Source organism: Saccostrea echinata, unplaced genomic scaffold (assembly GCF_033153115.1).
Source record: "Saccostrea echinata isolate AGI-Se365-2 ecotype Australia unplaced genomic scaffold, CSIRO_AGI_Sech_v1 ptg000033l, whole genome shotgun sequence".
Taxonomy (NCBI): domain Eukaryota; kingdom Metazoa; phylum Mollusca; class Bivalvia; order Ostreida; family Ostreidae; genus Saccostrea; species Saccostrea echinata.
The window spans coordinates 529,842-547,891 of record NW_026889782.1 but is presented as its reverse complement, the minus strand read 5'-3'; the positions used below and the strand labels follow the sequence as shown (position 1 = coordinate 547,891).

The following is an 18,050-nucleotide window of genomic DNA, read 5'->3' as shown; positions in this document are numbered from 1 at the left end:
GAATTAAATCAGTGTTGAAATTTATAGTCATTGGATGAGATTTACTCACTATCGAGTTATTCTAACAAGATTTATTGCCTGAAGCAATATTGAGAAAAACGGCTTTCAATAGAACACATAATTTAAATTACTATTTCTTTTTTTATTTTCTGAAATTAAATACATGTAAATATTTTATTTATTTTAATAAAAAGTATGTTGTTTAAATTTATCTACTTCATATATATCTTCATACTCATGCAAACTTGTTTGTTTCACACATAACACATATTGATTAGTGTTAGGAAGAATAACTCTTGCCAAAAAAAGCCCGAGATGTTAAGAAAGATAACTCTTGGAACCTGAAATCGAAAGTAGGAATCGAAAACACAGAGTCGCTAAATAAAGGTAAAATTGCATGAAATCAAACAAACTGGTAACGAAAATCACGATCGTTGGTCGCGTTAGACAGGTGGTCGTTTAATTCAGGTATATGATATAGGATTATCTCTTGGGGGGGGGGGGATTTTTACGGTCACATATGACAGTGGGTCGCTGAATACAGTGGGTCGCTATGGCAGTTTTGACTGTAAAAACTAAGATTACAAAGTTGAACCGGCACATATTGTCATCTGTTTTTTTTTACTATGAAAACGAGGCTTTAAGGATCACGTGTTTTCCTTAAAAGGAAGGGTCGCATAAATACCATATAAAACTAAGATTACAAAGTTGAACCGGCACATATTGTCATCTGGGTTTTTTTTTACTATGAAAACGAGGCTTTAAGGATCACGTGTTTTCCTTAAAAGGAAGTGATGCATAAATTAAAAAGTATGGAAAGCAGTTTGTGTAAAAAGGTTAGAAAAAAAATAAGATTTTTTTCGCTGGTTTAAATTTAGTTTCTGTTTTGCTTGAACAATCAATTAATTAGTTTGTGATTATGTTCTTAGTAATAAAAAAGTAAAAGTATTACTAAGTTTAACAGGCCAATCTGACTAATCAATAACCATTATGTAGATACATACTGAACATCTGTTAACCCCTACCCAGATTACAAGTTGATCATCATGTATGTGTCCATTGAAATAAAGTTTGTTTGTTTATTGTTTAATGTCCCTCTCGAGATTTTTTCACTCATATGGAGACGCCACCACTTGCCGGTGGACAGCTGCAAATTTTGACCTATACTCGGCACTCAGGGCCATTGAGCAGTGAGGGATCTTTTTCGTGCAAACAAACTGCGACACAGGACCTCGGTTTATACGGTCTCATCCGAAAGACCGGTCTCCACGTCCCTCAGTGGGATTCGAACCCGCGACGTTAGGATCAATTCCTTACTCTAGAGCAGACGCTCTACAACGCCACGCGGGCAACGAATAAAATTTTAAGCCATTATCTTGCTTCCTCTGGTTAAAACGTTCTTTCGTCCACCCAGACTCGGTTCACAGGAAATGTTGTACATCGAATTTATCGATTAATGGAACTGACCTCAAGTTAGAAGCCCAAGTAAGGTATATATTTTCTGGGCTGGGATATGCAACACCACCCACAGTCCGACGCTGAATGTTTCTCGGGATATAATCATCCTCGCTTTTTGGATGAAGATCTAACCGTGCTGTCTGATAGCACAGGAGCACCAGCTCCTCTTTAGTTTTGCTACTGTGGTTGACTGAATGTTCAGCAAGGTACTTCTGTAGGACTTCCTTCTTAAGTGTACGTAATAAAGGTAGGGTTACCAGATCTCGCAATGTCTTCAACAACGCTAAATACTCGGCAGACATTGCCCCCAGCTTACTGACGTTTCCTACCTCCAACGCGTAAGAGTTCCGTTACTTCAAGTAATCGCTTTATCAAATATTGTCTCTGTTTTAAAAGTTTTTCATCTTATTTTCTTATCTAGATCAGCATTATGTTCCCTGTTAGAACTGTTCATGTTCTTAAAAAGTATTTTGTCCACACTTTCATGCATATAATTCTTCTTTAAAAAAAACAAACAAAAAAAACAAAACAAAACTGAATGGCTGTTTTTCCATCAGCACTTAGTCTATACTTCATAGTTTGTATGGCACTGTAGGTCTCCTGATTGTAGTCTATAACATCATTCATGATATTAAAAGGATGATTCTACCCGAGAACCATGAAAACAGCTAAGTAAAGTTTGTACCAATTTTTAAAGGCTAGGATATTTCTAAGCAACTTCATCTTTTCTCCACTTGTGATCTATCCTCCTATCTCCGGAATTGAATTGTCAGTGTGAAACTTCCTAGATGCAGAACTGTAGCCTTATGGTTTTATATATTTAATTGTCAAACGTTGGACACGGTGTTACACTCATTAAGAAATCGTTACCTGCGTGGCGCAGTGGTTAGAGCGTCTGCTCTAGAGTCGCGGAGTAAGGAGATGATCATTACGTCGCGGGTTCGAATCCAACTGCGGAACATGGTGACCGGTCCTTTGGATGAGACCGTATATAAACCGAGGTCTCGTGTGGCAGTAGGTGCTGGCACGAAAATAGATCCTTCACTGCTCAATGGCCCTGAGTGCCGAGTATAGGTCAAAATTTGTAGCCCTCCACCGTGATTCGAACACATGACCTTCCCATCAGGTTAAAAAGGTTGAAAAAATATGGCAAAATAAGCAATACATTGAATGCAAAATATAAATAATTGACTTTTTTTAGAAAGCCCTTCGATCAGCGCAAAAATCAAAATAGATAGGGATGTTTTATGTTATATTTTGTTGAAAAAGAAGGTTATTAAAGATTTTATAGCAGCTGTGAAATTACTTTTGGATCACCCCTCGTACCTTAACATCTAATTTAGATTTATGACAACTGAATCTTCAATTTCTAGCAATTCAATTTTTTAATCAAATTGTTTTGAGACTGGAGACCACAAAAAAATATTGACTTAACTACAAGAAATAGCATCTTCTGACAAACTCTCCCATGCCTCTACAATTTCAGGCATTGTCTCTTTTCTTTATTCTATCAGCAATTCTGTGAAAGATTTGTCTATTTCCGCCCTATTCGACATGAATTTCCTAACATCACACAAAACCTTGTGCCCATGTGAAATATTTTACTTCTAGACATACCTTACACAAACCTGAAATGTCAGAAAGTATTCCATCAAAATGTCTTTAGTAGTATTTTAGGACTTCTACATTTCCCTTCAACCAAGCATATGTACAATTTGTCCTCCTCACTCGGGGGGGGGGGGGGGTAGGTTTTCCAAAATTTTCAAGTTTCATCAGAATATAAGGTGGTATTACTTTTTCCCTGTAATTGGAATCAAACTTGAAAAGCACTAACTGCAACTTTCTCTGACACTATGTTGTCAAGAGTTTTGGCTGATGGCATAGTACTCAAATGCTTACCACCAAGCTTAAGACACTCACTGATAACCTCATTTACATTACCTGCTTGTTAAATGCATTAAAGTCTGTTTAAATGAGAGTATGACAGAAATGTAAGAAACATCATAGATTGTTTATTTCTTGCTTATCTTTCAAGAGAGATTCCAAATAATCACAACGGTCACTCAGATTTTCATTTCCCTTTTTATGAAGGTCAAGGTTAGCCTTCTTGAGATTGGAGGAAGGAGTTTCATATTGTTCTTGCAAATGGCTGTTTCTCGTCTTTACTGTATTCAATTCTGCGAAATATTCATTCGCATATTTAATACCATCTACTTGTTCTTTATGGAGCAATGTAATGTAATGTGCAACTGCACTTTTCCTTTTTACTAAATTTTCTAAAGATATTGACACTTAGTTTTATGAGCTTGAAGTTGTAGCAATACTGTTTTCCTTTTATTTTGACTTTCCATTTTCATCTTTTAAGAGATTTATCTGTCTTTTTCATCACCAAGATTTCTTATCTCTGTATTCTTTTGTGCTTCACATAAAGGTATGTCATGTGCCACAAATTCAAGACGTGAAATCTGTTTTTTTTTTTTCTTTTGAGGTTTTTTACCTGGGCATTTAAAATGTTCATTGACAACACCCTCTTTCTGTGCACCACTCTTAGATATTGCTTTAGTTTTTGTTCTTTGTAATTAAGTTACAAAGTTTCTTAAATTAAGAAGTGCTGAAACTGAGAAAACCATTACACATTTCTTTTTCACTTCTTACCTTGAAATCTCAGAAACATGTACATAAAAAATAAAAATTGCTAGTTTATTACTATTTAAAACAATGGAACATTCTGATCACTATACACACCAAGATCATCAAATTATTTTGTTTCACCATGATGATATGTTACTAAAACAAAGCAAATAGCTACAGATCATAAAAAATCTAAACACATACAACATGTAGGATTATTAACACTGAAACAATATAAATAATAGCAAGACAGAGCTAAATGCATATAGCGGAAGTGTACAGTGTATATAAGCAAATGTCCAGAAAAGGACCTGAACATCCTTCGTGTGCTTGGGTGGAGGAGGGTTATCTCAGTGCCATGATTTCATTTTGATCCAACTGGTTTAATCATGAACAATTGTAGGTCTTCCATAAGACTTCATTTTAAAACTTTCATGCAAGGAAAGTACTTTTTCTGCTTTTTCATCTTGACTATTTGGAACACTGAGTAATCGTCATATTTGTAAAAGTTGAATGACTCTTAGCATCGAGCGCCTTTTTCATTTATCTCAGTTAAATGAGTTTCACCAAGTTCTTCCTGCTTGTCATTATCTAAAAAAAACTAGAAATCTGAGCAGTCAGCAAGGGCCCCGCCGTGGGATAGAAATATAAGGGTGCAGACTAGGGGATGAGAATTTTACTTGGTTACAAATATTTAAAAATATGTAAAGAAGAATAAGCAACAGCAACTGCTAATATCCAACAACCTGTAAATAGTATCCTTGTATTTACATAAGGCAATAAAAAACATCATATCTATAATAACTCAATTAAATGTATATTTAAAGAAGAATGAAGTATGTGTTTTTTTTTAAATACCAGCTTTCAGTGAATGCAACTATCACCCAGGCTTGACCTAAACTTCAAAACAAACATCAGTTGCAGACAAAGGTGTTAATTAATCTTAAAGTGACAGAAAGATAACCCTCTAAAATTTTCTGCAACCAGCAAGATAATCAATCCCAGGGGATTAATTATACTGCTCTCTCAACCTTTTCTTATAAGTTTACAAGAACTTTTTCAGCAATGATAGAATGAGATTATTATCTGAGTACATATAAAATAAGTAGTATTCTTGAATTTATATAAGGCAGAAGAAAAAAAATAATAAAAAGGATATCTTTATATCTTGTTTTTAAAATTCAATAAAATCATAACTCATTCTGTATTTGACCAAAATAAAGTATGAACATTATTAAATCCACATTTCAGAGAATGTAGACATCATTCAGAATTTACCTTAACTTCAAAACAAACTTAATTTGCAGACAGAGGTGTTAATTAATCTCAATGTGACAGATAAAGATTAATGCTTTGGATTTTCTTCAAGAGGAAAATTAATCCCAACTCATTGCAGCCTGTCATAGTTTACAATAGGAACATTCTCAGCAGTTATCTCTCTTTACCCATTCACTCTTATATAAAGTTAAGGAATCTACCCCCACCAACCCAGCTCCGAACCCGATGACATAGAGAACCAAACTTAGTATCAAAATATGTCTTACTGCCTATACAACCTTCATACCAAATTTGAACTTAATTGGTCAACCCTTTAAAAAAGTTAGGACCCCCCCCCCCCCCCCCCGAAAATCTATGGACGGAAGACAGACAGAGAGACAGAGTGATTACTATTAGGCATCCGCAAGTCCTTGCGGGGCCCTAATTAATTCAATGTAGAGGTAGTCTTAATTCTTTTTCAAAAAGTGACAAACGTAAATAGTACAGAATTGCTGAATATGCGAGGGATGGGATTGAGGTTGAGATAATATCATTTTATTTGTATATTTCAAATAAACTTGCTCCAAAGTTCCGAATATTTTGGATATTACATAATGTACTTTAGAAATACAGATATTGCATGTGTAAAAACTTTGTTACTTTGTCATTTTATTGTCCCCGCTTTCACTGAAAGTGGGGATATCAACTTGGGTCTGTCTGTCATAACGACTCTCTATGGCCTAAAGAAGACCCTTATTGATTTTGAGGTCAAAATATCAAAGGTCAAGGTCAGAAATTTATAAATTTTGTCAGTTTTATCACTTTTGTTTCCGGGCGATATCTGGAGAAGCCTTTGAGCTTTTCCAATGACATTTCATACCTCAACTCCCTATGGCCTAATGAAGACCCCTATTTATACCAATATGCACAAAGTATTTGGATCCGCATCCAGTTTCATACAAGCAGTTGTGACGTCTGGACGTTACAAGGGCAAGTTGAAATCTGTGATCTTTTCAGACAAAGCACAAGTATTTGTTGGTCAAACGAAAAATAAGTATTTAGAAAAAAGGCCAGTAAGATGTGTGAATAACACGGAAAGCACAAATATGCACAGAGAATTTGGATCCGCGCCCAATTACATACAGCATTTATGACGACTGGCGTGTTCAGATCTTCTCATGAATCATTATTACAGAGTGATAAATATTTTTTATAAAAAAATCTTCTGTACACATTTTGAAGAATTAGCAATTGGCATTTACAATGTGAAAAATTTATATAAGAAAATCGTTATGTAGCTGTTTCTATTAATGTGGTTATATAATTAAAACAGGACAGCATGATTTAAATACATTTACAGTAACTAATGGAATATGGCATTAACTTGTTTAATGTTAAACACTCATCTTTAAACCTTTTAGTGAAATAAGTAGCAAGATATTTTAAGATCGGTTTGCGTTCCTACATATGATTTTTTATATTTGGCCTATCATGCAAACAAAGTACCACTGATGGTGTTATTCGGACAAAAAATGTACCACTCGTGGAAGTATGTCAAACAGGCAGTGTACATCTACCACTCGTGGATTTCTAGTCAGCTGATTTTGAAAACGATTTGACTGATAAAAAGTAGACGTAAACGGATGCACAGAATGAAACTGCACCATTCAGGCAATAAATGATCGCTAAAAGGTCTTGAAAGGTGACTGAATCACAGAGTTCTGCCTTTTAATCTACCTTTTAATAAACTTTGTCACTTTTCAGTTAAATGAATGACATCTTGTGAAGGTCAGATGATTCATTTATTTCTAAGAAAACGTAACGCATTTCTATAGAATTATTTCATACAGTACTGGAATGACATAGACAGAAACCGGAGTCACAAGTTCGATTGATTGATTGTTTGTTGTTTAACGTCCCAGGCCCGTAGGAAGCAATTTCAGTTTGGGGGGGGCACAGCCAAACATTTTTCAGTTGACAATTGAGGGGGCACTACTAAAAATTTTCTGACAAGCAAAAAAAAAAAAAAAAGGTCATCAGGCGGTTTTATTGAGGGGGCACATGCTTATAGTATCTATGTTTACTATAGTAATCTATATATCGGCAAAATTATTGGGGGGGGGGCACGGCCCCCCCGTGCCCCCCCCCCCCGGTTCCTACGGCCATGCCGTCCCATTCGAGAATTTTTCACTCATATAGAGACGTCACCATATACTGTTGAAGGGCTTCAAATTTAGACCTTTACTCGGCACTTAGGGCCATTGAGCAGTGAGGGATCTTTATCGTACCAACGCGTACCGTGACACGGGGCCTCGGTTTTTAAGGTCTCATCCGAAGGACCCGCAACTTTCACTTCAAAGTGCCGAGCACTTGGCGTAGGAACAGTTGCTACCTATTTTTTATCGACTTAGGTCAGTCGCGGCCGAGATTCGAACTCACGTCATAAGTTCCAATACATAGAGTAAATACTGTTTTCATACTTACTTTGTTTGCAAAATCCAAGAACCCGACTTAAAACGTCTTCCTAAGTGTTTTTATATTGTTTGAGAATACTTTGTACTTTTCAATCTGTTTTTTCTTAACATAATTTTATTTGTATCAAATGACTTCTCAATTCAGAATACCATCCATGTATCACCTCCAAATAATACAAATAAAAAGGAAACGGAATTATTTCAAAATGATATTTTTATTATTCCCCCGCTCCGAAGGAGAGGGGGTATACTGTTTACCCTTGTGTGTCTATCTGTGTGTGTGTCTTTCCGTAACAAATTTTCGTCACAGTTTTCTCAGCAATACTCATGGCAGATGCTTGAAATTTTAGCAAACATTTTGTTGAGGCATGCCATATGGTGGGATTCATTTTCGTTTGAATCCGATGTTAACTTCCTGTTCATCCGTGCGTCTGTCCATACCATACATAACAAATTTTTCGACACATTTTTCTGAGCATCTACTCATTGCAGACGCTTGAAATTTTTTAACACTCTTTACGCATACCATATGGTGGGACTCATTTTTGTACGAATCCTATATCAACTTCCTGTTTATCCGTGCGTCTGTCCGTACCATACATAACAAATTTTCGTTGCCGTTTTCTCAGCAACTTTTTATTGCAGATGCTTGAAATTTTAGAGCACTCTTTGCTGAGGCATGGAATATGATGGGATTTATATTTGTACGAATCTGATGTCAACTTCTTGTTCATCCCTGTGTCTGTCCATAACTGAACTTGTTTACATTCACATCATAGTGTATATTCACATCAAAGCGGGGGTATTACTAGTGAGCATTGACTCACAGACTTCGTGTTCACTCTCATATTTACATTGTTAAAAATATATCATTGGGTGAAATAAGCAGTTTCCCATCATGGGAAACTATACGGAAACCACATGGAAACCTCAAGTTTACATCATGTTTCCCAGTGGTTTCCGCAGCGGATGCCAGGTTATTCCGTCAAGTTTCCGTGGCACGGAAACTACTACGCTCCGATTCCATTAGGTATCCCGAACCACGGAAACCTCGGGAAACCTGAAGTTTCCCAAGCCTCCATGTAGTTTCCCGTAATGGGAAACCTGAAGATTCCACTGGTTTCCATAATTAGGAAACTACGTGAAATCGGAGCGTAGTGGTTTCCATGGAATTGGGAAACTGGATGGAATCCTCAGGTTTCCCATGAACGGAAACTAGAGGAAACCTCATGATTTCTCAAGTTTCCATGACTCAGGAAACTACATGGAATTCGAGCGTAGCCATTTGGTGGAATTATCTGGTGTCCTATAAAAGGAAATTACAGGGAAACTTCAAGATTCCCTTAATTTTGTGAGACGGGAAGCAATGTGGAATTGTGGTGTAATAGTTTCCATACCATGGAAACTACAGGGTAGGTTGAGCATTTCAATTTTGGAAAATGATTGACAGGCAACTGGAAGCTCAAGGATCCCTGTATTTTCCATGGTAAATCTTTCTTTTCTAGAATGTGAAAAGAGAACAGCAGTTTTAAATCAAAATATATATTATTATTAACTTCCTTGGTAAACGGTGTTTTCTTTTCAAAATCTATTAAAAAATGTATAATGAAGAAAAAGCATTATCAAATCATATGTTTAATAATTCATTTGATGTACAAAAACATTATTTTAAAATTATATCAAAATAAATAAAATCATATATCTTAGGTAAACAATGTAGTAGTCTTTCACATCTAAGTCCATTCATAAACTTGATTAAATACTCAGTGCTTCTTTGAACATCAGCTTCCCTTGTATTTTCTTCACATCATCTGCGATCTGCAATATATTTTCATAAAAAATTATTTTTTGTAAGAATTGTATGCTTGAATATTATTTAGAAATCTGTCAAGATCACTCAATGTCCTTTAATGTACCAGTATCGGTGATTAGTTTCAGTCTTTAAATTTAATGACCATAAAATCATAATAATGAACATTACATAGTACATGTAATGTTTTAAGCCAGATAAATATCAAAGCAGGTATGATTGAGAATATGACCATCTCCTAGAACACTGCTTTTAGTTGAGTCAATTGGAGAGAAATGTGCTCTGGACAAGGATATTACAAAAATTTTTTTCTTATTAATTGACATTAGACCTAGAAAATTAGTTAAAGATCACTACACACCCTTCATCCCATGGCACACAATCCAGATCATACCAAGGGAGAAAAATTATGCTCTGGACAAGGACTTTAAATAAAGATATATAGTGTATTTTGATACTGACCTTTGACCTAGATAATTGGTTCAAGGTCGCTTTTTACCCTCCATCCAGGGGCACTCTACGAGTTAAATTTGAGTGAGATTGGGCTATGAGGAGAGAAAATATACCCAGGACAAGTGATATCAGATGGACAGACAGATCATCTCATGGCATCCACAGAACAGGACCCTAAAAAATCAATGCATATATATGTAAAGCTATATCCATACAAGTCAATATGAATTCATCATATGTTGCATTGCATACACATGCTTTAATCATGTTTAATACCTATGAATAATTTCAAATTGCATGTACACTCAGTTTACATACAAATAATCTAAATGTCATCAAAGACGACCAACATAACAGCCATTCAAGATTTAGTTAATTAACATTCAGTACAAGTTCCATATGCTATATGTACAGACACATACTAGTATTATTTACCTGCATTCTAAATCTTGTTTTCTGTCACTGAAGATTAAGGCAATAGTCATTAACCTATTTCAGCCCCAATTTACATACATGCAAGGTGTAATGTTTGTTCAAGACTTCCCATTTATAAATATTACCTTATAGTATGTTTAGTTAACATATACCTACAGTTAAAGCTTCAATGTGTTTCACTGAATATTTTAGAAATTACAGTCATCAAAATACTGACCAGCCAGAAATCAGTAAATGTGCATGTCCTTATTTTTCATTCTTGTATTGTTTCATTTCACATGTTTCAATGTTAAAAAGTTTTAGTAAGTTATAATATTTACTAATTTATCATAGCCATACAGTTGAAATTTGGCATCTCAAACACAGACATCTCAAATACCATAGATACATGTATGTTGAAGTAATTTGGAAGTATTCTTTAAGCATTTTACTCCTGATATCTTGAATCCTCAAATATCTCAAAATATTTTCAATGATTGAATTGAACTTTGAACCATGGCAAAAGGACTCTTAACAAATATTCATTATTCTTAAAATAACGTCTACTGGTTACACAATTATAAGTTGCTCAACAAGGATCATATCAATAATATTTAAGAGAGTTGATCATTTCCCCTTGGGGTGAAGAGGGGGGGAGGGGGGCTTCCTCTGTACAATTTAGAATATCCTTACTTTGTGTCAACCTTGGTTAAAATTAGTGGTTCTTGGAAAGAAGTTAAAGATGTGAAAAGCTCACAGATGGATAGACAGTTTGACGGACAAAACACAAAACAAAAGGTGATCAGAAAAGTTCACATGAGTTTTTAGCTCGGGTGAACTAAATTCCTCAGTGCATGGTGTATATTATGCGAGATATCATCCAGACAGAAAATTTTATAGAGGAGTGAAAAAGAAGACTCCAATCCATAATTTTACATAACCTCTTGTAGTTTGCAATTGGTATTCCAATTAAACTCAAGTTCTTTTCTTTTCATGCAATTGTTATACATGCCTATTTATGATTGAATTAATTACCACTTACCACATGATCACATCTTGATTCATCATACATCTTACTGGTTCTCCTTTAATGTCAGTTTTCTTCTCTCTGAAAGAATATATTATGTACAATTACTATTGCATTCTGATTTCACCTATAAGATCAACAATAAACAAGTGTCCCATGGGCCACATTGCTCACCTAAGCACTTTGGGTATGAAAAAATATAAATCAGTTCAGTATTGAAAAGTTTAAATATAAAAGTGGTTGGGGGGGGGGGGGAATTCTACACTTTCTAAGGATGCTTTTGAATATGACACATATTAGCATTGCTGTTCTTAAGAAGAAAATCCTTATTATTCCTTTGTATAATTATGATCCCCTGTTATGGCCCCTCTATTTTCCTGGGGGGGGGGAGGGGGTTCAAGATTTAAATAAATTATATCTACATTACTTCATCGCCCGTGTATATAAATATGACCAATCATGGCTTTGTTGTTCTTGAAAAGAAGAATTTCTCTAAGATTTTTCCTATGTACTTTGATCATTCATTGTGGCCCCGTCCTACCCCGGAGGTCATGATTTGAACAAACTTGACCGCCATCAATAACTGATGATTGTAATTTAGATGATTCATTTGCATTACTTGAAATACTATCAAAAATTATCAATATTTGTACATCATGTAGGCTTATTATTTTTAACATTTTCAGTAAATCTCTCAGCAGGTCACACATGAGAAATTTTGTCTTTTGAACAGTAAACTGTTTCAATTTACAATCTATCACTTGTTTGTTAAACAGTTGTTATATTATTATAGACAGTGTACTTTAAAACCAATAAATTTTCCCTATACAAATCATCACTATGCATATCAATAAGGGTTGTGCTATGGCTTTGTAAGATGTATATGTACTCTAGTTACAGACAATCTATTTAAATTGTTCTTATGATTCTTCATAATTTGTAATAATATCTGCCACATAAAGGCGTTTTATCTGTGTCGGATTACAATAGTCAGAACTCTCTCTTTCAGCTGTCTTTTAAATTTCCATTGATGATGATGTCTTTCGTGAATAATCTGATGATAAGTTGAGATTGCTGACACCTTTTGTTTAAATATTAATGACTTAATCGTAATTTAGTATCAGAAATAATTCATTTATACCTTGTCGTTACATCATAAAAAGTTCCAAAAGTCTAACAAGTTCATGAAGTTGACGATTCGAGAACACATGTATTCAAACCGGATATATGTTTTGTCTGTATTAACAAGGAAACCATATTCGGCACAAACATTATTATCCGATTTAACAACGAAAAAAAATTCAAACACTTTTCATTTATATACATAGAGAGAGAACTATCATAGTAAGCATTCATTTTCACAAAAAAAAATAATAATCTAAAAATGCAAAACGTACAGCATGGAAAAAGACAAATGTGGTGCCATAGGGTCTAGCTATACAAAGTCTACTATCTGCATCTTTGATCGTAAAACACTAAATATTGTATAATTCAAGTTTCTCTTTTCGTTTTTGCAATGTGTAAACTAAAATATTTAAAACTTAGATATCAAACATTTCAAAATGGCGTCAAAACGAATGTGGTCTTCGATGGGAAAGATTTGTTCTCCCATTATTACTATTATTTACCGTAAAAAAAGTATATAAAAATATACGTACACTAATCCTTGGTTGTTGATCATTGCATTTTTCACAGTTTTAAAGACACTGGGTGGCGAAAACATCATTAACTTTTCACATTTGCACCTTACACCCGAGTTCTTCTCCGTCTTGTTCAACTCCAAAAATGGCGCCTCGTGAAAATTGACCAATGAATAAAGCCTCTGCAGAGCGATGCATTATGGGAAACAGAACCTATTTACTTTAATTATGTTAGAGGGTAAAGTTTTTATATATAATATAATTTCCCTATGACGGTGATTATGAGTTCTTATCCTTAATGAAGTTCTTCTCTGTTCATAGAAAGGGGGGTGATCCTCAATAAAGTTGCTGATAATTAGTATACTATAGAAAACGAAGCGTTTATCTGAGGGTGACCAGAGAAAGTTTATGTGTCTGGTGTGACCCCTCAAATTATATGACTTGGGGGTGGGGCGGGGGCTTGGAACGTAGTGCCAATCCAAACAGAAAATGTCCGCTTGCCCTCTCCCTTCCCACACTACTTTTTCATTAAATTATTCATTATTCTGATTAATGTATAATGTCACAACGGAAGATGTTAAACCTTTATACATGTATACATGTTTTAAAATTGGAAGTTTCAACAGGAACCCTTGAAGGAACTACCGTCAGAAATTGAATAATTGTTGAGGACCGTAGAAAATGGGGGGGGGGGGGGCGCATTGTGGACGTGCCATACTTCCCTAATCATATTTTTTGCAGTATAGGAAGCAAAGCTTATTTCCTGTTGCGACCCTCAAAATGAACATGATGACTCTTTATCAGCTGTTTATTATTTTTTGACAAGAATGTTGTTGTCCTTTGAAGTCTGCCGTAAATTTCGATTGGCATTTGACATGCAAATGAACTACATGACATGTATACGGAACAATATTTTATTTTTAGTGATGATGGAAAAGTTCGGCGTCAAAAATTGCTGTTTAGTAAAAGGAATTAGGGTATGTTAGACTAGTATACACTTGTGAAAATCAAGACAAAATAATTTAATTACCGCCAAGGACGGTTCAAGAATAATAAAGATTTGATTTTTTTTTCTCTTATTCGGCTTTAGATACTTTATTGAACCCCTTCCTTTTTTGGTTTCGATTTTGAGCCTCACTTTATCAATAAGAATCAGTGGACAAATTGCTGGACTTTTTCCTATTTGCTATATTTTACTTGAAACATCTTTGGCTTTAGTTAAAAATTTCTCACACCGTTTTAATGTATCAGAATTTTTCACATTTAATTTGAAAATTGATTTATAAAGAAGGAGAGTAAACACAAGGTGAAAAAAAAACGAACCAATATCTAAGCAAAGGTAGGGGAAACGTGCAGTATTTTAATTTGAAAAAACACCGGCCTGTAGAATGCGAGAACGGGGGTGGGGGGAGGGGGCAGGGGGTGAAATTAAATGATTTTTTTTTTTGGCTTGTCAGATTTCTTTGGAAGTCCCCCCCCCCCCCCATTTTGAAACTGTTGTTACAGACCTGAAACACATGATAAAAATAAGCCCAGAATTATTGTAGATAACCTACAATCATGTCCATTGCATTCAGAAATTTAGTTGTGACTGGTAACAATTTGTCAATATTTGATCATCTGATTTGTTGGAAAATAATGCCCGGTGTATACTCGTTGATGTGCAAGGCTGTATAAACATGTATAGCCGTTTAGCCAGTACCGCCCTGTATCTTTCATATATAACTTTTTCCCTTTAATTTCTGGTAAGGTTTGCTAGTTAAGAACTTTCTAGTAAGTTTTGCCCCAAATTGAAATTACTTTCATACAGGCCTGTAGTTTGAGTAGACAGTTTTAAGTGCAGTTTTTTTGTTTTTTTTTTTTAAATAAGTAATGTTACATGTCGGAGTATAAAAATCAAGAAATGGCGTATATAAGGAAATGTTTGTACATGTAGTAGTATTGACAATCACCACATCAGTATATAATACCTATATATCGAAAGAAACTATTTTCTCTCCATTCTTTGAAGAAGGGGAGGGGGCTTAAATTTGTAGGGGTAACCTTCTGCTTAACACAATGCACGATTTAAAAGAATATCTTCGCTAAGCATCTACGTGTAAAACTATTAATAAATTATTGGTTTTTTTTCCTTCAATGAATTGCCTTAGCATGCAGTTCTTCAGAAGACGTTATTCTAAAGGAAAAGAAAATCATTTAAATAAATATCATAGACTTTTCTTTATTTAGAGCCAGCATTGGTCTTTGTGTACAAAATGGCTAAATCAAATATACGTGCATGTATGCATTTAAGACCAACATTATTGTAATTTCATGCGAAAAATGAAGACATTTACTACATCAGGGTCTGTGTACAGATATAAAAAATATAAGTTAATTAGTTAACACTCATTAATTTTGTATACGAATATTATTCTGCTGTTTTATCTTATCAATGTCTTACAGGCAACACATTAAAGTGGATAATTAATCATTCTTTCTATGTTTTCAATATCTGAAGTTTACATTGATGTCAAACAAGGACGATCGTTAATTACCGATTAAAAAATTTAATTTCATTTATCTATTCACTTACAGATTTCTTTAAAAAAGAATTATGATTTAACACATAACGAGAATTTAGATTTATTCTAGACCGATAGAAAAGTATATATGATTTTTAAACGGTGAGGAAATTTCCTTTTTTAATCAGTAACGAAAATATAAATACATTTTTTTCCCTTTTTTTATTGAATATCTTAAAATTAATGTAGCTTATTTTATCAATATTTTGTGATCTTATTGATAATTTAAATTATTTTTTTAAATCAAATCAATGGCCAACAATTATCGCCTAGATTTAGACTGAGTTTGCGGAGACTAGGTGTATGTACATGCTTTACCACAGCCTATTGTTCCCCTTAGGTAGAAAATCCTCTCAAATAACAGAATATACAAGAAATATACAGTCGCAGGTGTCTTCGCGACACGTGTCTCCACCTGTGGCACGTGAGAACAGGTGCCCGCGATTACAAGGGTCATCGCAATGATTGAATTTTATCTGACCAGTTTACACTGATTTTTCAAAAATAAATGTTGTATTAAATCTTCTCTATTAATTCCAGTCCACGTGTCTTAATGAGTTTTACCGAGACTAAAATGTTAAAAATTATTTAATTTGGGTTTACGGTCACAGAATGCTCAATTTTAGTACACAGAATTACACAGAGTTTTTTTTAATTATTCTTTTGATACACGTTTCCAAAATGTCTATTATCGGGAAAATAGGTGTAAACCACAGCATACGTGTTTTCCATATCAGGGAAACATGCTGCAAACTACAGGTTGATTACTTCCATATCGGGAATCTACGTGGAAACAACTACTGCATGTTTCCACGGTTTCCAATATTGGGAAACTTATGGGAAACCATAGGTTGACTGTTTCCATATCGGGAATATACGTGGAAACCACTATGTGGTTTCCATAAAATGGAAACTATATGGAAACTACTTATGTCACGATTCCCATATGTTTCCATCGGGTTTCCAAATTTGGGAAACCTGGCTTTTCATCCTGTGTATATTAGCAGAAAAATTCAACATATTTTTTTAACATATTTTGCCAATACAGTAAATATGTAGTTCTGCTGTTTACTGGTTAGAGTATATGGTATCCTTTGACTCTTAATCCTGTGTCTAGATATACTAGTATTCCAATACAGCTGCATGGATTACCTTTTACTCAGTGTGTGGTGAATGCCATTAGGAAATGTATAACATACAGTGCAGGAAACTAGTTTTGTTACAGCATCGATGCTGATTTGAATGCTTCCTTTGCTTGCTGATTTGAATGCTTCCTTTGCTTGCTGATTTAATGCTAGTAATCCTTATCCTGATGCTGTTTTATAATTAGGTCAATGCTACCGGAAGTAGCATCATGCTACCGGAAGTAGATAATGAATTTCAGCATTGCCGTTTAAAGCAATAAAAGTGCCTTTTACAATTATTTGATCATAATATCTCACTATGTATTAATAATGTGAATACTTTAACCAATATTCTTTCTTTCTTTTTTAATTTTTTACTGAATTAAAACTCATTGATTTTCTGATGCTAGTAGGATAATGCTGATTTTATGTAGGTCAATGCTGGTTTTATCCTTTGCTTGCTGATGCTGATCCTGGTAATGCTGTTTTTTAAATGCTGATGCTGATGCTAGCTCGATCCTGATGCTACTAATGCTTATGCTGATGCTGGTTTATGTAACAAAATTAGTTCCCTGCACTGTATTTCACACAGCCGGACGATCTCAAAATATGGAAATCAAAAGCGATAACTGAAATTAGCATTATATATATATCATATACATGCCAATTCAGACGACTTTTTGCACACCCCAAAACATATTTCAAAGGGACTAAAAGAAAAAAAACGTGCTTTTTGACAAAAAATCTTAAGAAGTAAGATGAAAAGTTTATAAAAATAAGGTATTCCCCACTTATTTACCGTGAACTTGACATTTTCGTCCCGGAAAGTGCTGCACCGTCACTAAAAATACATGCCACTATAGTTAAACTTAAAAGTGCTGTTCTTAAGAAATAGTAATTTGGATTCTTTTGTGTTGCTAGTCATCATCAGTAATTATATGTTTGAATTGTATTGTCTTGATAGTCAACTACAGCAACATTGGTATCCTGTGTTGTAAACTAAATTTGCTTAAAATCCGTATTTATCCCTATATTTCGTACACAATTGACTTCGTTATGAAGAAAAAAACAATCACGTTTTGTATAAAAAGGATGATTCTTCCGTAGAATGATATTGGATTCATATAGGATAATCGTAAAAGCATATATATATATATATATATATATATATATATATATATATATATATATATTATAG

The 18,050-nt window shown here is 34.3% G+C and overlaps 1 long non-coding RNA gene across 1 annotated transcript; it reads right to left on the bottom strand.

The window, feature by feature from the left end:
- Nucleotides 1–10,197: 10,197 nt before the first annotated feature.
- LOC133198920 (uncharacterized) lies at nucleotides 10,198–12,722 on the bottom strand. Its single transcript, XR_009722667.1, has 3 exons — nucleotides 12,666–12,722; nucleotides 11,540–11,605; nucleotides 10,198–10,257 (listed from the first exon to the last, which is right to left on the bottom strand). It is a non-coding gene; the product is annotated as an uncharacterized LOC133198920 (long non-coding RNA).
- Nucleotides 12,723–18,050: the final 5,328 nt, after the last annotated feature.